At 38.2% G+C, this 21,933-nt stretch overlaps 1 protein-coding gene across 4 annotated transcripts in view; it reads right to left on the bottom strand.

The window, feature by feature from the left end:
• The window catches only part of LOC107079619 (uncharacterized), a 114,979-nt gene that overhangs the window by 35,132 nt on the left and 57,914 nt on the right, over positions 1-21,933 (bottom strand). The window lies entirely within an intron of this gene.

The raw sequence follows: 21,933 nt of genomic DNA, 5'->3' as shown, positions 1-21,933 counted from the left end.
AAACTGTTTACTAGCACAAGATTTTGAGATTGGAATGACAGACACTAGAAATGATTTTTTATCTGTCCTTTCTGTTTTAGATCACCCAACTACTAGTGTATATTACTCACTGTCTTTGTACAGTAGATAATATGACATCATTAAAAAGAAAATATTGGTGAACTGTTAAGGCATTCTGGAGTGGGTGTGCCGGATCTGCTTTACTGCACCTATTTCCTGGGGTGTTTTTTTGTTGTAGATTACATTACTATCGCTGCCAACCTGAGATGCATTATTTTTGACTTGTGGATATCTATTTACATCTTGGTTCAAAGCCATGGAAAGCTAATGTCTGTTTTTTTAGTCTGGGTCTATTGCAGGATACTGCTTCTCTTAGCTAGTTAATTTCTGAAAATAATTTTATATTTTTTAGATCATACCTGTACTTTGTTTTTGCGTTATACATCTGGTTGCTATGACTCTGATGAATATGCAATTTTATAACAATGAATGGATGGTTATCTATCCATGCTGCAGGATTCATTTTACTAGGATTTAGGAATCACTCTTGGTAAACACTGGAGTTTTAAATCTCTTACTTCAGCATCTCTCCGAGTGACTGAAAGATGTGTTAGATCAGTGGTTCTCAAACTGTGGTACGCGTACCGGCAGTGGTACGTGGAGTGCCGCCAAGTGGTATGCCAAATGACCCTGGAACTGTGTCGTGTGCGCTGAAAAAATCGGGACGGGTTTTCATGTTTTGTATTTTTATACGTGTCGAATACGCAGCCTACGTACTACGATACAGTGCGCGCTAATACTTCAGTGGACACAAGAGATACTCTGTAATTCTATACCACTCTATATAATGCGTGCTACGGACGCAAGTGACCAATTGTATTTAAAAAAAAGCTACTGTATCTCCAGCAAATAGGGAGAAATGAGAATGTGCGTGATTTTGGAACAATGCCAAAGTTGTAAACACAGGAATGCATACTGTAGAAATGCGTGCTACGAACGCTGGTAATCTTGTGAGAACCGTGAAAGCGTGAAAAATAACAGAAAAATATTTAAGAACTGTTCTAAGTTAATTTGAGAAAAATACACCGAACGTCTCTGTGTTTCTCTCCCATGCGCATGAAATAAATACTTAAAATAAACACTGAAATAAAAACGGAAACGTGGAAAAATGCACGCTTGCGGATTGCTAAAGCAGGTAAGCCCCACACTATTATGTGTGGAGAAAAAGCTGCTGAACAGATCGACCTGCTGCCCGTCCCACCCCCCGAAAGACACAGTCATTCATAGAATTATTGAAATGAAATATTATATCAAAAGTACGCTGACAGCGCGCGTTAAGATAAGCAGATGTTTTTCACTGCAATTAGATGAGTCTGTAGTCAATTTGGCCAATTTGTTAGATACGAGTTTGAGGGTACGTCCCGTGAGGACTTTCTGTTCTGTAAGCCGCTACCAACAGGAACTACAGGAGAGCACGTATTTCAGCTTCTGAATGAATTTATCGCAGAGAATGGCGTCGACTGGATAAAATGTCTCGGAGTTTGTACAGACGGTGCTAGAGCAATGACAAGCCAACACAGCGGTGCAGTTGCACGAATTAGAGAGGTTGCTCCAGAAATTAATGGTTTCATTGCAACATCCACCGCGAGACCTTTGCAGTCAAGAAAATGCCTGACGATTTAAAATCTGTTAGACTGTTGTGAATTGTATCAAGGCTCGAAAAATTAATTCACATCTGCTTTGCTCAGCTAAATAGGCTCACCCCTCTCACTGAAATGGTGCTTTTTTATTTTTATGTGTTGTTTTTTTTTCTGTAAAACACTTTGAGAAGCCACATTTTAATATATCAAACAAAGTTTATTATTATAATATTTATTATATGTATGTGTGAGTGTGTGTGCACATGCGCTCATGTTGGTTACTGATAATTTCTGGGGTTTCTATGAGATGATGACTTGTAGGTGGTACTTGGATGCTTTGGTTGGATTAGGGGTGGTACTTGGTCCAAAAAGTTTGAGAACCACTGTGTTAGATAATAGTATTAATCCTGAACTTAACATTCTTTATAGGGGTTACCACATACTGCACTTTATTAGGGGGGTTGTACTGTTTTTGCTTCTATTGTCAACAGAATTGAAGTATTTCTCAGAAATCCTTCAGCTGGAAAATTACAAAACTGTAACTTCCAGAATAGTAAGTCTAAACATTTGCCAACTCTGAAAGGGGATTTTAAAAATCCCCCTAGTCTAGTTTAAAATTATTATTAACAAACTGTGCTGTTCCTTCCAACACTATTTATCATAAATATATTACTCAAAATTATTTCAAACTCAGTCGTTTCCAAGATTGGTTAAAAGATATTGAGGAATTTGATGACCAGTGAATCTTAATGAGTTTTACAAACAGCTCAAAGAAAGACTTGGTGTTTAGAGCCAGTAGGAAGTCTAGTTAGAAGAGCTTAGACTTCTATTTATGTTTTGTGAATATTGGAGCTTTACTTTGCCTCAAATGATAATTGTACTAACATTTTATACAATGGCTGCTTGTACAGTAAGTCCTTTTTACCTAGACCTTCCTAGAAACATTCCTGTTAATAACAGCCTGTTCCAGGTTGTGCCACAGTACTGTAACTATGGGCACAAGTGTTAATGTCAGTGCCAATTTCCAAAAGTTTGGAACTGTTTCCAGTGCCATAATCCCATCTCTTGTGACTGGTTCAGTGATATCTGTGTAGTTTGCACAGGGTAGAAGTATTTCCCAAAGCTGCCCTTCATCACCATTATTGTTTAATCCATTGTTAGAACCACCGGCACTGGTATCTGTTAGCATTACATATGTTAGATAGAATACCAACACCAGTCCCTTTGACATACATTTCACTCTGTACCAATGACATTCCCTGGTTCTGTTCTCTATATTTTAAGCTTTTTTGATGAAGGAGGTGATTTCAACAGAGCAAGCTTCCTGTCTGCTTGCATTTCTGCAGAAACTGGTCTGACTGACAGGAGGGAGCGGTGTGGCCGATTGCTGCTGTAGAACTAGGCCTCTCCACTATGCTGCCCCAGGGATGGACACAACAGATATGACTGGTGTGATTATACCATTGAGCCCTTGGATCTTAACTGTCAGTTGTTCAGCATGTCATCTTTTTATTTGCAGGAAAAAATCTGTTTTATGAAGTCGGTTAGAGACCAATATGCTCTTAAACTTCTCTTGGTCACATTCATTTGTCAAAACTGGTCTTAAGGATAGTAAAGTGCAAAAACTGTGACTGTGTTCAGATGATTTCTCATGTCTTCAAAGTTTGTCTCAGCTGCCTTTCTTGTAAGATCACAATTTTGGTATGTATGATTTCTTCAGCCCATTGGAGTGTTGTCCTATTCTGTTTTTCAAAAATATGAATAAAATATAAAAAGGCATTCCACAGAGCCTTGACATGAACCTCATCAAACATATATGAAAGCATCTAGACAGGGAACTAAGAAATGTTTTCATGTCATTCCTTTATCATTTTTTCTTATTTTCTTTTAACTATTTCTTTTTCACTATATCCTCTCACATTGTATGAATAACTTGAGCCCAATAACCTTTTTAAGATTTAAAAAACTTAAAAAGGCAATTATGTTTTAAATAAAAGAACTGAGAGTTTCACTGAAACAAAATCCAAGAATATAAGACTCTGTTCCAAGTTGTTAATTTTCTACATACCTTTTTATAAACCACTGTTCATGATTCATGGAAGAGCAAGGAGCTTGAAATGGTGCAGCTGACAGGCTGCCTTCAGGTTACAATTTAAAACCTTTTATTTTCTCAAACTGCACTGAATATAAAGAACTAAGTCCTTAAGCACTTGAACCTTATAACTAAGAAATCAAGTACAGAAAACTTCAAGAGGGAAATTAGATTGAACAAATTTAATATAGACGGCACAGCCTCAGGAATGCTTTAGTCAATTTATTAAAAGGAGCTTTTTTTAGAACAACCAATCGGTCATAAAAGCTCAATAACAACTGGAAAAATGAAGGAAAATGTAAACGGTTGAATGTAACATTAACCAATTTAATACACTAATTCTGAATAAAAAAAATAATATCAGTCAAAAGACTTTGCACAGTCTGTAGTGTACACACATACTAAATTAAGCATGTCATTTACAAAGGAAAGATTCAACTAATAATGAATGCCCTTAAACTGTAATCATAATCATCGGTACTACATGTTAAACAGTACTGTAATACTTGTTTTATTTATTCTAAATCACATGTGCCTATTGTTTTGTTCTATATCTGTCTTTTTCTCTCACCCTGTTCCAAGGTTTTCATTTATTTCATAGAAAAAGAAACTGAAATATGCCAACAACAAGGGTAAATGATAAAGTGAGATTGATTTTTTTGCTTTATAAAGTAATATAAATATTTATAACTAAGTTAGCTTCAAAAATCTTGTAGTAATTAGATTTTTTTGGTTTTGATTCAATGTATACTAATACATTTACTGAAATATCATTAGTGCATTACCATAAAGTGTCACAGTCAATTTTATCTGCTTCATAACCACAACTGTGCTCTATGAGATCAGGTAGGATGGCCCTATTGTCTTTTACAATATAACAGTACTCCTCCTCTGCTCTTATTTCTCAGACAGAAAGCAAAGCCTGATATTCTTGGTTGATTTCCATTTAATGTGACATGATATTGTATTACAAGGTCATGTATCAGTAAGATCTCATGAGCAGCTGTGAAATTTCTACAGCACCTCTGTTAAAATCATAATGTTTCTGTACATTCCACTTCATCATCTAAAAAAAGTTTTAAAAATGCATAGAAAAACACCTGGTGTAAAAACAAATAACCAAACAAATCCTGTTTTTTCTAAAATGTTCTTTAGTTGCAGAAGGTAGGATTTTTTAAGCACAGTACCTTGGCTGCAGTATTAAACATAGAATAGGGACTATGACATTTTGTATAAATAAAAATACAGTATATATATATCATATAGTGCACTCCATATTCATTCACACCCGCAATTAAATAGGAAAAAAACATAATATAACAGAAGTATCTATGGATCGGATAATGTGTCATTAATAATATATGCACAAGAATTCTAAAAATGTTACACAGTAATTTTATTGCATTGTCACATTTTGCAGAAATAATATACAGTAATAAGGAAAAAAACTACATGTTATGTTTCTAGTTTATATTTCAGTGGGAGCATTAATAAATCTGGAAGGCAATATAAATATTAAATAAGCATTTTTACATAGTTTGGATTGGCAATACTGTAATGTTTCTACCTAATTCTTGTTACATGGAAAAATGTCTGATGGGTCTCAAAGAATTCCATGATCAACCAGGAAAGTGCAAAACGTTTTGACCATAATTATTACCCATCTTTAATACAAAGGTGCCCAATACAGTAAGACAACAATACATCTTGCGCATTTCTTCCAATCCAAGCACCACTAACACCTTTTCTGATACCAACACCATTAATTACCCTCATTACAGAATACACTCAAGCTCTTGATCAACAATGTAATTAACTTAAATATGCAGTGAAGCTATTTACAAACATCCCAAAGTATTTGGTGTATAGTGGCAGGTGTTCTGCTTCATTTTAAGAGACAAGGCAGAGGGAGAGTGTTTGAACAACCTTTCTTCTCGATCAAACATCCTCCTCTGTGACTTTTACATCCCTGTTTTTCCAGCTTTACTCCTTTCTGAATGTCTCCTTGGCATTCCAGTGGATTTTCATTCTCCTACCGCATACAGTCCAAAAGAGCATCATACAGTACCTGTCTTCCAGCTGATCCTGTAAGAACCAAACCTTGGGATACAGCTGTTGGAGCATATGCTCCAGAGAAGTTATGCTCTCCTCCTTTTCTCCTCTCCAGGAACTACCACCTTAAGTCAGGTTCATCCCCCATGAGCCCAGGGAGCATTGGGGTTGGGTGCCAAGTGCCAACCAACACAATTCTGTGGCACACTTCCAACACTTCTTCCTCCCCTTTCACTTCTACAGGCTGAGGATAGTTGGCATCACCCTATCCTCTCCTGAGAAGGCTATGGGAGAACTCTGGTCCCAGCACAGTTACTTCCTTAAGGAGGAAGGAATGCATGTAGAGGTTCACCGCATTGGGCAGGAGTGGCAGTCATGTTCAGACCCATCACAGCCACTCCATATATCAAAGTACACCCAACCAATTAGTAAGTGGGGTGTTTACTCCAATCACACTATATCCAGGCGATAAACGGAAGAATTAAGGTGCAGAGAGCATGATGTATGATGTATGAGTTTTTGAAAGTCAACAAAAGATAGAACTTCCTTCTCTACTAATAAACGCAAAGCAATCTCCCCTCACTGCTTCCAGCCCAACTACCATGAAGGCCATGCAACTCCCTATTACATATTTATACCACAAACTACCACCATTGTCTGCCCAACAAAGTGTTTTCGATAGGTGCTATAAGTTGACATTTTAAAATGCTGCTATGGTGCAATATCACAAATGCACACTGGTTTACCTCAATTGAGTAAGTGGCACCATTTAATAAGATCAATATAAAAGCACTACTGAATATTCCTTACTATGTTAATCAAAATTGTTCTAGCTTCAGCCTTGATGATCAAAGAAACTAACCTGAAATAGAGACTTTCAGAAGATACTTTCTTTTCATCTTCACATCTTCCAAAAACCTTATTACAATTATTAGGTTCTGCAGGTAAGTCAATTTCTGTATGACATATTTAAAATCAGAAATTCTTAAATACCTTACATGTGTCACGCGCTCTGCAGCCAGAGGGGGCTCCTACTGTCCTGTCCCTAGTTCCATGTGCTTTGCTGTCCTTCCGGTGTCTCTCTGTCTGGGGCTATATATTTCCGGGTCACTCATTCCTCTTTCCTCAGTATTGACGTTTGCATGTCCTGAGACCCGCCTAGCACCAGGTCGCCCCACGTCCGCTGCCTGAGGGCATAGGTTTCTTTACGACTCCTGAACTGCTGAGCCTGGGCTAACCCCCTTCCCACCACTACACATAGGGTCTTTTTCCACTCTCCCGCCATTCCACGGTTCATCCCTTCCGACATCCCTGACAATATGTTTTAAACTTAAACTCAAACCTATAGACTAGCACCAATCCCCACATTTAGTTTGGGCTGAAAGTTTTGTCAATTGATTCTACTCTTAACTATCTTGTCCTAATATCATTGAATTTGAGATAATGTTTCCGCCTTCAATCAATCCAATTATTTTATAATTATCACAATAATTTACTTTAAAAAAAGTCTTTTGAAATGTTATAACAAAGCAAACAATAACACTGAAAACTTCATACTTTCACTTTCTTTCTTAACCTTAATTTAAATTTGAGGGGCCTAATTGTAAACAAAACCTAAAATTGTCCAGCCTAATAAAAAATACAATAATTGAGACAGATTTAGCTACGAGTTAAAATTGTTTAAATGTCTAATCTTAAAATATCCAGAATAGGTTATATGCTTTAAGCTATGCAGTATATGAAAACTGCTGTTTATGTACTGTATGTATTGATCCTTGTTCAAATCTAGTCCAAGATCTACAAGTGCATCTTGATCCAGTCGTTGACCAGCACAGCCTTAGGGGGAACAGTAATTGCTTGTGGGCATCCTAGCGCAATCTGTTGGCTTAGAATTTTTTTTATTAAAGCTCACTGCAAGTGTTAGTATTTTATGAGATGCCCTGAGTGTGCTCTACATAAACCACATACTATAAAAAAGTATCTGAATATAAAACAGCTGCCATCCAGCTGGACTAAAAGATCAAGCTCATATTCTTTGAAAATTCTGATAGAACCAATTCAGGAGTGAATCAAAATGAGTACACAAATAAAATAAGATAAAGGACCTCTTTGATGATGTAAGATTTCTGCCACTAAGACGGCTGTTCCAAAACCAGAATATGGAGTCTGTGATACTGAATCTATATTACCTGACAAAAAAAGATAAAAGTTTGTGTCTACAACCACACAGCAGCACTGAACATTCCATCGTTAAGAAGAGCCCCTGACTCCCTTTGGCTAATAATATAATAATATAATATAATATAATATAATATAATATAATATAATATAATATAATATAATATAATATAATATAATAATAACCAGATATATTGTTTGCTGATTCATTCATTGTTAATTAATTATGGTGAGTTGCTGAAGCTTGTGTGGGTAAGCTAATCAGATCACCTTGATGTATTGCGATGAACAGAATTTAAAAAGAACCTAGACTTAATCTGAAACGTAGCCTTAAACCTATTCATAGACTCCACTCCTACCTGCAGTTTTCAAGTTTTTTGTTTTTACAAGATATCTTCATGGCATCAAACACCAAACGTAAATTGCTACTTTTTAATTGCAAACACATATTAATTTACCATTTTAAAATAATTGCAGTTATAATGTACACTACAGCATTGCAAATTACAATTTTTTTAATTGAAATTAAAAGAGTTTGAAATAATTTTTTTCTGCAATTGTAATGTATTATTATTTTTATTCTTACACGAGATAGAGAGCTTAAAGATGATCTTCATCAGTCATAAATGACACAATAACAACTGTCAGCCCTCGGTAATAATTATTTACTTTTATGTACTATAATATTTTAATCCATGTCATAGTATCCCACTTTTTGGAGGTGACTCCATCTTGAAGTGAAGCACCATCTACCTTTAAATCTAGTGGATTTCTGACACATTTTGTATATTTTCAATCAAACACTGAACGTTACATTTAAAATGTATGAACTGATTTTTATATAACCTCTATAACCTCTTATTTTAATTATCACAATTAGACACACACAGCTCTGTATGTAAAGTCTTTCCTAGTCTCCCTTTCAAATTAATTGCAATTCTCCAATCTGTGATATCCAAATACAAGTAGCATTCCTCATTTCTTTGGGAAATACCAACACTTTCCCAAAAGGGAAAATACACTCAGGCCCCAGGAATTTATTAGCTTTTATCCCCTGCAGATCCACAGTGTCAGCTAAAATTACTCAGCACTGCTGGAGGTCGCTCTGTTACACAGACCATGTTATTGACATCCTCTATTGTAAAACAAAATGTGTCAAACATTCATTTAGCATGTTTACTGTTTGTTACTATTATCTTATAAACTATTTACACCAATTTTACAGTTCATTTACTCTTGTAGCACTGAATAAATGCTTAGTATAAGTATTATTTTTGCTCCGTATAATAGTTTTGTGTGTCCTTCTTGACAATTCTGATGTCTTTTGTTCATGGCTCAGCATATCTGTTTTTATCTTTGAATGTTAGGTTGCCTTCCTTTTCAGCAATGTGTAGAGGACTTGATCTTTTTCTTACTTTTGCCATTAAGACAAAAGACTGATAGAATCTTAAAATTTAATGGAGATTTAATTTCTCCATTAAATCATCTAGGGAATATGATGCTTCATCACAAAATACTATTCATATTATTACAATTATCTTTATTCTGCAACTAATTTTTTGGGAGTTGAACATTTTCTGTTTTACATCTGCCCAATCTGGAATTGACTCAAATTCACATCTACCGACCACTGTATTTCAAAGGGAGAAGAAGAAATTCCAACATACTTCTCTGTCATTCTACTGTATCTTATCACAAAATTAAAGAAGAGAAAACACAAACATGCTCCCCAATCCATCACTTATTCATTATTCTCTGCAATTCAAATAAATCAATATACACAATTTCTAGAAAGGATTAGCAGAATGTGTACATTTTCTGAATGATCCATTGACAACATTCTAAAAAAGTAGAGAACAAAAAAATGTTTTATAAAGCTAAAAAACTAAGGTGCATTAGCACTGAAACAATATTGTTCTGTTTAGTCTGTTTTCATTTTTTTTAATGAACATAAGTAAAAAGTCTGATCAGAATTACCCAAAGTAAACTAAATACATTTGGAAACTCTGAAATTAATCCTGAATTACAACACAGTCTATATTCTATAAACCTTTTAAATAGGAAGCAGCTGCTAAACTTTTTCATTGCTATAAAGTCGTCATAAGTTTTTTAATGAACTAAAACTAAATTTATTTTTCTAAGAAAACAGAAGACTCATGACATAATTGAACTGCACAGCCTACAGGCCTTTCAAGCACAACAATAATAAATGACAGCAGTAGAATTCTTATTTATGTCAAATTAATTTATTCTGTAATAATGCCATTTTTATTTAACTAGGAATTAAAGTTTACAAATGAGAGGAAGCCATTTGGGCCATGTGATGCTTGCTCCACTGTTTGCCATGAGCAAATCAATTTTTAACGATGTGGAGATTAAGTTAAACTAAGACAAATGCACCAAAATCATATACAGTACCACCTATTTCACTTGTTTAGATACAGTAGTGTAACAGACACTAAGAATGCACTCATTGAAGACCCAACAAACCCCATAAAGGCTTTAAAGGTCAGCCTTCTAGCATCAATTTTAAACAAGAAAAATACTTATAAACTGTCACACGTTTTACTAATACATTCTAATGTTTTAATAATTCATCATTTAAAGATAACCCATAAGATCTTTTGCATCCTGTCTCTCCAGAACCTAGGCTGGAGATTCCTTATAAAGGTAAAAGACAAAAAAAGTCGAATCACCTGGGCAAATGTAGGGAACTAACTATATTGACCACTCAGGTGTTGCTCATGCATCCTATCAAAACAAGGGCAGAAAGTAGTGTTCCTATTTTTTGTGCAGGAATAGATGTATTGCAAAGCAAACATATTCCACAGCCCTGTTAAGGAAAAAGGAATTTAAACATGGCGTTGGAATGACTGAAAGTGACCATAGCCTTCCTCAAACAAGCCAAGCCAAGAAAAAAATCTCTACAGTAGAAAATCAATACTGGCGAAAGTGTAACATACTTTCATATTTTTGTAAATGCTAAAATGTCAAATGCCATTAACTATTTATTCTCTCTGCCAGTCAGATAAGATCTAATCCTTGTTTTAGTTTTGAAATCGATGGAACACCGGTCTTCAAAGAAATAAAAGAACACCCACAAACTTCAAGTCCCAATATTACAGTAGCTTGGGCAAAGTGATGAATAAAACTGGTAACCATTTTGGTAGAACTTTTTGTGAAAAATAATGAGGTCATGACCCTCAGCACTCGCACGCAGGCTAAGGCATTAGCCTTTATTTTAGCCTCCAATTCAGCCAGACAGGATATAAGCAAGGCTATCTCCCTCTCTGATTCCCTGATGCTATTGTGCTCCTGGCACTGTTCCACCTACAGGATATCCACCCACTTACATTCTCTGTGGACAGAAGACTGAGCAGGAACAACCCTCTTCTCCAAGTGCTGAAGAAAACTTGGGACTGGATGGTCCCCTGAGTTGCTCAAACAGCTTTAACATCAGCAAAGTGATCAATTTTCATAGAGCTGCTGAAGCAACCAACAATAATGTTGTTGAGCAAGTGGAACTGTGCAGCAGAGCCATGGTAACTGTCACTGTGTGTCAATTCAAAGTAAGCCAGTGTCTAGGATTGCAATTTACCTACTTCTTAGACTCTTATCTTTATTTTGGAGGACAGGTTAGCCTGGCTGCATGACTGACAAAAAAACATTTCTCTGGAGTTCCTAGAACAGACATGTAGTCATAAAACCTGCCCTAAATTAAAACTTTTAGATTAAGAGAAAACGTGTGCAGAGTTTGAGAGCTCCTTGGTTGGATCTACTGTAAGTCCTAAAGCAAATTTGATATGACCGTTTTTGAAGAAAATGTGTTAACAGTATTTCCAGATGCGATGTATGTCATTTAAAATACAATTCTAAATGTTTAACAAATGATGATAAACGATAAAACCTTGCAAGGCACAATAAATCAAAAAGCTACACAGTGGTAGGAGTCTACACCATAAAATTCACTGATACACACAAACAGTGGCACTCATCTTCTCTTACTACCAGATAGTTCTCTTTATAGCTACATTTCAGCTACACCTTATCAGCTACATTTAAGTAGGAATGATCAACTTCCAAATCACTTATAATATGTTGAACTGAAAAGAGGTCCCTGGAACGTACCAGCAGAAAAGATAATTTAATGTGCCTGCTGGTGTGAACCAACTGTTAAATACTAATACTGAGAGGTGAGAGAGCCCTGAACTAGTATTGTTTACAAATGACTACAAACACAAAGTAATAAAAATATTTTTCATATTCAGTATATTGTACATTGCTTATTTTTTGTTTAACATACAAAAAACACATTATTTCATAACCTCAGTCTGCAGTATGCATTTTCAATGTGTAATACTTTAAGTTTAAGTAGCATTCATGTAAATTAGATGACAGTTAAAGCATTCAGAAGGCTTTTTAGAAAAATAAACTATAACTGGTCAAGTAAAATAACATAATGTGTCACAGTGGAAGGAAGAGTAATAGAGGGCTGGAAAACTGGAAACTACCGTCCAAAGTCTGTAGTTGCAAGAAGAGAAAATTCATATCAGCTGAACTCATCTGTGCTGCCACAATTAGTACAGGTATATTTGGCAGAGGCTGAAAAGTGACTTGTAGTCTAATAAAGTGGGAGAAAGACCAATAACCCTGAGCTTAGAAGGAAATAACTTGGAGAGTTACTGGATTGCTGCTTATCTGGTTGTCTGGAGGTGAGCATACCCTGGAGTTTGACCCTAGCCTGGAAAAGATAACCATCGATAAAGTTTTTGCTTTATGTTCATTTTGAAGGAGTTAGTGCTCTAAAGAAACAGCTAGCTTATTTTGGTATACTTGTTGTACTCTATTTGATTTGGGAAATTAAAAGTGCTTGAATATATTTTTTTCCTTTTTGACCATGATGTTGTCTATTGTAGAGATTCCCACCTAAAGAAGACTCTATGCACTTTTTTCTTCAATTGGTCATTATATTAACAGTAACTGTGGAATCATGTTTAAATTCTGGAATTGTATTTGTTCTTTTATTTATAAAAAATATTTCAGGCATGTGCTCGATGCCATCTTCTTTCTGCTTTATCAGAAATCACAACTGAGAAACTACGTGGGACATAAAACAGTCAAGACACAGTAAATGCGCTCCAAAGTAAGCTAATTTATTTTACAAAAATGCAGGTGAAGATCCATGTATGGTTTTAAGGAATATGACGATGAAAACATGTACAGTATAGTACCACTATTAATAGTCAAAAGTGAATAATAATGAGCAAAAAGCAGGTATTCAACATTCCTTTTTGCCTCTCTACCCAGTTCACACATATATTTCAATGTCCTTTATATGAGAACAGTCTGGTACAGGAGTAGGTATTTTCATCAGAAATGCACAGCTTTTATTCTAAAAGAGATGTTGTTATATCAACATATAACATAATCCACAGTCTAGATCAGATTGCATTTCTCCAATTTTGTTTTTGTACAGGTGTATGCTGTTGACTCCAAATTGACTAATACCTTTTATTTGTAAATATATCAGCATAATTGATATGCAAATAAAAGCAGATTTCAGCAAACTAATGCACACTGTTGTAAAAATTAAAATAGAAATATGAAAGATTGTAGGAGTGACAGCAACAGAAAACACAAAAATAAACATTTCATATTTTTCTTAAGTGGCAAAGTTAAAAATTATTTATACCCCAGCAGTATTTTGTTGATGATGGTTTCTATAGCGTTTTCCCAGTACTTCATATTTCTCCATTCAGTACCTCTTTCTTCTCAGGAGATGTTTGTTCTTCCTGTAGTTAATACCAGAAGCATCTGAATGGAGATCTGTAGATGTTATCCACATTCATGAAATCTGATTTTCTTCTATGACATCAATCAAACATTAGCTTCTTAGCAGAGGGAACCAGGTTAATGGATAAAACACCATGTTATACTGTAATTTGGAGTCCATCTGCCCCTAAATTCTAGCACCAGAGCACGCTTGCAGAACAGAACCACCTACTGTTGTGGTGTCACCGGGGGAGAGTTTATGTGAATGAAGGTAATACTTACACCACACTTTTCTTTCCTCAGATCTGTGGCGTTTCTTCCAATAACTGTCTTCCTAATACAGTCCGTAATCCGTTCCCTTAGTCCTGATCCGTTCCGAGTTCCAAAAGTCCGTAATAAAGCCAATCCGCGATGTATCCTTAACCCGTGTCTGTAATCCAAAACCATAAACCTTTTCTCCTTGCAGTAGTCCGTTACTCCTTAACATGCACCTCTTTCCACTCTTTTCCTCCAAAACGCATTCACCTTACCGGCTTCCGCCCTGTTCACCGCCTCCGGGGCACTTATATTTCAGTTCCTGATGCGTCTCAGCTGTGTCTCATTGTTTCTTAAGGTAGACCCTTTCCATCTACTGGTCAGCTGATTCTTTTTGTCCGCCATCTTGCTAAGGTCCATCTCTAGTATTTTCAGTGTTTTGTTTCGGAAATACCTGTTAGAGATGACCCTTCCCCGGGTCCTCTTACATTCCCTCCCCCTGAGATCAGCCCCGACCTCGGGCGATCTAGAAAAAAATAAACAGTGCATTCGGGAAAGGGCGTCTACATTTCCTTGTTTCCTTCCGGGTCTATATACTGTCTGAAATTGAAATCTTTGCAGACTAAGACCCCATCGCGTAATTCGATCGTTTTTATCCATATTTTGTAACATCCATGTTAATGGCGCATGACCTGTGTATAATATAAATTGTCTTCCCAATAAATTATACTTCAAATAGTCTAGGGCCCATTTGATTGCTAGACATTCTTTCTCTATCGTGGAATAGTGTTTTTCGGCCGGATTCAACTTATGGCTGATATACAGAATAGGATGCTCCAGTCCTTCAATCTCTTGTGACAGTATGGCTCCAATCCCAGTGTCTGAAGCATCAGTTTGTACCATGAAAGGCTTACTGAAGTCTGGTACCTGTAAGACGGGTTGAGAAGTGAGAGTTGCTTTTAAGTCTTGGAAAGCCCTCTCTTCCAAGTCGGTCCATTTTATTTACTCCGGACAGCTCATCTTCGTCAGATCGTGTAAAGGGGCGGCCATGGCTGCAAACCCTGGGATGAAACGTCGATAGTAACTGGCCAGTCCCAAAAACGTTCGAATTTGCTTCTTGGTAGCTGGTTTGGGCCAATTCTTGATTAATTGTACCTTCTGATCTTGGGGCATGATCAATCCTCTCCCAATCGTATAACCCAGGTAATTGGCTTCCCTAGCCCCCAGACAACATTTATTTGGGTTGGCCGTTAATCCTGCTGCTCGCAACGCTCCAGTTACTGCTTCCAGGTGTTGTAGATGTTGTTCCCAGGTCGTGCTGTGGATTACGACGTCATCGAAGTAGGGGGCTGCAAAATCCTGATACGGTCTCAGAATTCGGTCCATCAATCTTTGAAATGTTGCGGGAGCGCCATGCAAACCGAAGGGTAGGACCCTATACTGATATAGTCCCTCAGATGTCGCAAGAGTGGTTTTGGCTTTATCTTCTTTGGCCAGCGGCACTTGCCAATATCCCTTCGTAAGATCAGAGTGCTGATGTATCGGGCGTTACCTAATCGCTCGATTAGTTCATCTATACGGGGCATGGGGTATGCATCAAACCGCGAGATCTCATTTAACCTCTTGAAATTGTTGCAAAATCGAATAGTTCCATCCGGCTTGGGAATCAGAACTATCGGGCTAGCCCACTCACTATGGGATTCCTCGATTATTCCCATCTCTAGCATTTTTCCCACCTGTTCTTTAATCAATTTCCTTTTGGCTTCTGGTACTCGATACGGGGGTAGCCTTACCTTCCTCCCCGGTTCCGTGACAATCTTATGTTGTATAAGGTGGGTTCGACCAGGTGTCCGGGAAAAAACATCTTTGTTTTGGGTTAGGAATTCTTGTAGTTCCTGTTTCTGTGCCAGAGCCAGGTCTCCCACGGCTACCGCACCCGTTTCTTCTTCCAGAGGGTCTGGGGAAAAGTGGGTGAGCAGAACTTCAGAGCCATGCCATTTTTTCAGCAAATTGACGTGGTAGATTTGATGCTGCCGTCTTCTGTCATGTTGCTTGACCGTATAGTTGACTGGCCCCACCTTTTCCACCACTTCATAAGGTCCCTGCAAGGATGCCAAGAATTTACACTCTGGGGTTGGATCTTGAACCAGTACTCTATCCCCAATCTGAAATTCCCTCACAACTGCTCCCCTATTATAAATTTGTTGTTGTTGAGCCTGGGCTTTCTCCAGGTTTTCTCTCACTAAGGGAACAATAACATTTATTCTTTCTCTCATCTGTTCCACATGCTCAATGATAGTTTGTAAAGGGGAAGGTTGATGTTCCCACGATTCTTTGACCACGTCCAATAGGCCCCGTGGTTTCCAAATGTGTATAATAATTCAAAGGGGGAAAATCCAGTCGAAGCCTTTGGTACTTCTCGAACCGCAAACATGAGATACGGGAGCAGCTGATCCCAATTTTTTCCATCCTTTTGCATCGTCTTCCTAAGCATGCTTTTCAGGGTCTTATTAAAACGTTCTACTAGACCATCGGTTTGAGGGTGATAAACAGAGGTTCGGATCTGCTATATACCCAGTAGCTTACATAAGTCTCGCATGACTTTAGACATAAAAGGTGTTCCTTGATCAGTTAGGATCTCTTTAGGAATTCCGACTCGAGCGAACTGTTGTGCTAGCTCCCTAGCTATGTTTTTGGCAGTGGCAGCTCTCAACGGAATGGCATAGTCTACTATTACTAAAATATATTGGTGACCCTTGGTGGTTCTGATCAGGGGCCCCACCAAATCCATCCCAATCCGTTCGAAGGGGGTTTCAATAATTGGGAGGGGAATCAAAGGGTTCCTATAATAAGGTTGTGGCGCACTTTTCTGACACTCGGGGCATTCCCGACAGTAATTCTCGATGGCATTATAGATCCCTGGCCAAAAGAACCTTGAGAGGAGTCTCTCGGATGTTTTCTTTACCCCCAGGTGCCCGCCCAGGAGGTGGCTATGGGCCAAGTTGAGGAGCTTCATCTGGTAGGGCCTGGGGAATAAAGAGCTGTTCCACTTCTTCCTGTCCCTTCTGCTGCACTTGATAAAGGAGATTATTCTTTGTCATAAAATATGGGTAACTCACTGTATTAGGATCAGTACACCACTCCCCATTAATTTTCTTGACATGCCCCCACGCATGTCTCAAGTTCCCATCTTCTAGTTGGGCCGTCCCAAACTTACCACGACATTCAGGAGGTTCCCGGTTCGGTAGTTCCATATTTTCAAACTCAACTCCAAGTTCAGTTCCGCCTTCCTGTGGGTCCGTCTCATTAGGGTCGTCGGTAGGGGCGTCACCACGGTCTTCCGGGCAGGGGATTGGTCTTAGCCTAGCTGATTGGACCATGTTCCAAATCTGGAGGAAATGGGGACAGTCTCGTCCCAGTATGACAGGGTATGGCAACTGCTCCACCACTCCTACCGTTGGGCGGTAGGTCCCCTGTTCTGTAGAGATGCTCAATTAGACCGTCGGATAGTCCTTGGTGTCCCCGTGAATGCAAGTAATAGGTATTCCCTCTGTTCTCGGAATCTCTAGTTCTCCCGGAAGTATTGTAGGGGTCACCAGGGTCACAGCACTGCCAGAGTCCAATAAGGCCTCGATGGGTTCTCCCCCTTTCTCAATTTTCATAAGATGGGGATCCTCGTGTCGGGACCCGTGCTGTAAGGTAGTTGCATTGTGTTTCACCTCTGGGGTCTACCTGCATGGGTTCGGACAGGCCGGGGCAATAGCTGGCCAAATGCCCTTCTTCCTTACAATAAAAACATAGCCGGGTTTCTTTCCATGGCCGGGGCCTCGAGTCAGACCTCCCCCGAAGGGGTTTTTTAAATTGTACAAGTTCCGGGTAATCACTATACTTCATAGGCCGATACTTCATTCCGGTTTCCAGACTCTTGGGGCTTCTTCTCTCCTCCTTCCGAAAATCCCCCTTTTCCTCCCTAATCAGGGCCTCTGTGGCATGGTGTCCGTCCACCAAGTCCACAGCCTGATCTAGGGTCTGGGGATCCCCTTCACTTACTTTCCTTTTCAGGTGAACAGACAGACTCCTCACGAAATGATCCAACACCACCCTTTCTACCACCTGTCCTGGGTTTAATTCTTCTGGCTGGAGCCATTTCTTTGCCAGATGTACCAGGTCAAACATCTGAGACCTCGTAGGCTTGTTCACCTGGTAGCTCCAATTGTGAAATCGGACTGCTCGTATCGCCATGGTTACCCCTAGTCTTGCCAATATCTCCTTTTTCAGAGTCTAATAATTCTCTGCATCTTCTTCTTTTAAATCATAATATGCTTTTTGGGCTTCTCCAATTAAATAAGGGGATACTCTCCCAGCCCATTGCTCTTTGGGCCATGCGTTTCGAGATGCAGTTCTTTCAAAGGTGGTTAAATACGCTTCCACATCATCAAGCTCAGTCATCTTTTGTAGCGTAATTTGTTCCGCCTGAGTGGTGCCTCTCCCCGCTACCGGGGCCTGCCGGATTTCTTCCCTTAATCTGTGCAATTCTGCGCTAACTAATTTTTGCTCCTCTATAATTCGTTCGTTAGTTTCGCTTTGGATTTGACTCGCCTCCAGTTGTGCTTTGATAGCTTCTCGTTGTCCTAATGCCTGGAATTGGGCGAGGGTGGCCTGGGACAACTGCTGAATTAATTCTTCCATAGCGTTTCTTCACACGTGCAAAGCGAAACCCGCACACACACACACAAAAAAAAACTTGCTTTCTTTGAATCTCAAACCCAAGCGGGAGTTGCCCGCATCCTCCACCAATTGTGGTGTCACCGGGGGAGAGTTTATGTTAATGAAGGTAATACTTACACCACACTTTTCTTTCCTCAGATCTGTGGCGTTTCTTCCAATAACTGTCTTCCTAATACAGTCCGTAATTCCCTTAGTCCTGATCTGTTCCGAGTTCCAAAAGTCCGTAATAAAGCCAATCCGCGATGTATCCTTAACCCGTGTCCGTAATCCAAAACCATAAACCTTTTCTCCTTGCAGTAGTCCATTATTCCTTAACATGCACCTCTTTCCACTCTTTTCCTCCAAAACGCATTCACCTTACCGGCTTCCGCCCTGTTCACCGCCTCCGGGGCACTTATATTTCAGTTCCTGATGCGTCTCAGCTGTGTCTCATTGTTTCTTAAGGTAGACCCTTTCCATCTACTGGTCAGCTGATTCTTTTTGTCCGCCATCTTGCTAAGGTCTATCTCTAGTATTTTCAGTGTTTCGTTTCGGAAATACCTGTTAGAGATTACCCTTCCCCGGGTCCTCTTACACTGTACATACTTCACAGAAGCCGGAACTTTACCTTTCTCAGGAAACAAAACTGTAAATGAGACTGATTGGCATTTAATCCAGCTCCAGCTGGCATTTGATCCCATTTGACTTTGGGAATGCATTAGTCTTATGGTTAATTCTTGCCTTGCTCTAGAATGTTGCCATGAATCATAGCCGTAAACACCAGATTCATGCAGTCAACCAGGTTCGTGCAGTTTTTTTGAAGACTTACAGTTGTTGCCCTTGGGTATGAATAAGCCTCCCAAATAATGTTTCTGGTCTTACAATCTAATCATACATTTTTACACACTCTTCTTGGTGCAATAGCAACCACCTAAATAGCCTTTAACACCTGGATGATGCACACCAGTTAAAAGAGGGATGTTTAGAAAAGATGATAGAATTTTTTATAGCTGTCACAAGAGTTGCTAGGTTTTTTTAGGTTTGTGAAGGTTAGATATTTTAGCATAGATCTTTGGATAATTCTGACTTTCCTCATGACGATTAGTTATTTTGCTTTTGCGTTTAGCCACCCTCGAATTCTCAGTGTTATCAGACAATTATAGAAGTTTCTTACAGTCTCTGAGCTTCTGTGAAATTACAACATGACTAAAAATGATTACAGGAATAAAGAAAAAATATAAAATAAGGGAATAAATTCCTGTATTTACTTTAAATACATGTATATGGTGGGAATAAATTAGAAAATTATTTGTTGCAATATCCAGGACTGATAGACATGCAATTTATTTTATAAATACTACAATTCTTATTGTACATTTGCATGTTTATCAAGGTAATTAATAAAACTGTAGCCAACTGTATGTTTTCTGTTTAGAGATCAGTCCTTAGAGTGTGAGTTTTACAGGATGGGTACAGAACCTTATTATCGCACCATTCTGTGTGACAGTTTTGCCACTGGAATCATTGTTTTATTTTTGTAAGGTAAGGTACAAGGTATCTGCAATCATTGTATAAGGTGTGTGACAATTTGTGTTGTCCAAAACAGAAAGAATAATTCAGCTGTTCTTCGGAAATCTGTTTCTTCAGAAATACAGTCTTATTGGAAAATGAAGCCCTCAGCCATAAACTATTCAAGCAAAACATTAAAAGCTGACATGATTAGAACATTTCTCGTATTACATATTTAGAATTTAAAGCAGTTCTTTTAATTGCAGCCAAGCAACCACAGACGTAAGTGAGGATATACTGAACAGGAACCAGACAGTATGGTCCCTTTAAAACTTCAAAACATTCGCTTTTTACTCAAAGGAAAAAACAATCTCTTGAAATCTCAGCAGCAGCTTGCATTGCCTAAAGATAATTCAAGTTACTGGCTGCCTGAAGCCTTTTAAATGAAAGGAAGCTGCTTTGAGGTACCCCCAAGGGATTCGAAGAAGAAACTACTCTGTTACAAATGCTGTCAAATTTCAGGAAGAGTGGGCTGTGGTCCTTAGAAGCTACTGCAGACAGTATCTTATTGACTGCAGTTATTAGCGTTCCATATCCATCTGAATGGCACATTAATTATCAACTAAATCAGCATTATAATGTGATGATGATCCGACAACAGTGATTTAGTATTCAGAATGTAACTTGAACCGTCTTGATTTAACACAAAGATTGCTTTAATTATGGAGCCTATTTAACATCTTTTTAATGAACACTAGCACAGATTCAAATCTACAACAATTTTAAATGACCATGTAAAAACTAAACACACAAGGCTGCAAATGAACTGTCAATTAGATTAAATGTTCCTAAATCAAAACTATTAATATAAGATTAGTTGCATTTAATAATTTTTTGCACTAATAAGATCTGCTGAGACTTTTTAAAAATCTTTCTACATAAACAATGTCTTAATTTGAATTTCTAAAATGATGGAGAGGCACTGTAGATGTGTATTTTAAGGATTTGCAGCTTGACCTAAAAGTGCTACGATTTAACAGAAGACAAAAATCCCAAAGGTAGCTTAAGTTAAGAGAGTGAGGTTTCTGTATGGAATGAATAGCTTTTGTTGGATTTCATTAATTCTGCAACATGTACAAAGATGGAAATATTTACTCTCCGGAATAAAATATTCCCAATATAGAGTACATTATAAAAAAAGGAGGAATTAATACATTCAATTCAAAGAACAACACATCAAAATGTTTTTAAGCAATCCAATATTCCCTGAAGAGGTTTGTCATCCACTACCTAAGCCCTTTCTGACATCACCAGGCTTGCTTTCCTACTGTTCACTTGCATTTGCAGCATGGTGTCACTCATGCGCTTCTTAAACACTTGGTATTTTGCCTATGTCACAGGTACAGTATCATACTCCAGCTTGCAATAACTGTCTAAACTAATGGCCATAATGCCTTTCATGGAAACAGCAACCTAATACTCCCTAGCAGTTGGAGACAATGGTCATTACCAGTGGATATTCAATACCCAAGCTGGAGCTAGACCAGCTGGGCGAATCTCAATGAACACCAAATAATAGTCGGCATCATAGCTATGGGCAGTGCTTGCCTTCAGGATTCTGGTCCCAGTGCAAGGGGCTATGTAGTTGCCAAGTTGATCTTGTAAAGCGTGGTGGAAGAATACATGGACAAAGACAACTGTACAGAGGCTTTGCAAAAAATCCTTTTC

This window comes from Lepisosteus oculatus, chromosome 3 (genome assembly GCF_040954835.1).
Source record: "Lepisosteus oculatus isolate fLepOcu1 chromosome 3, fLepOcu1.hap2, whole genome shotgun sequence".
NCBI classification, from domain to species: domain Eukaryota; kingdom Metazoa; phylum Chordata; class Actinopteri; order Semionotiformes; family Lepisosteidae; genus Lepisosteus; species Lepisosteus oculatus.
This window is presented reverse-complemented; position numbering and strand designations above follow the sequence as displayed.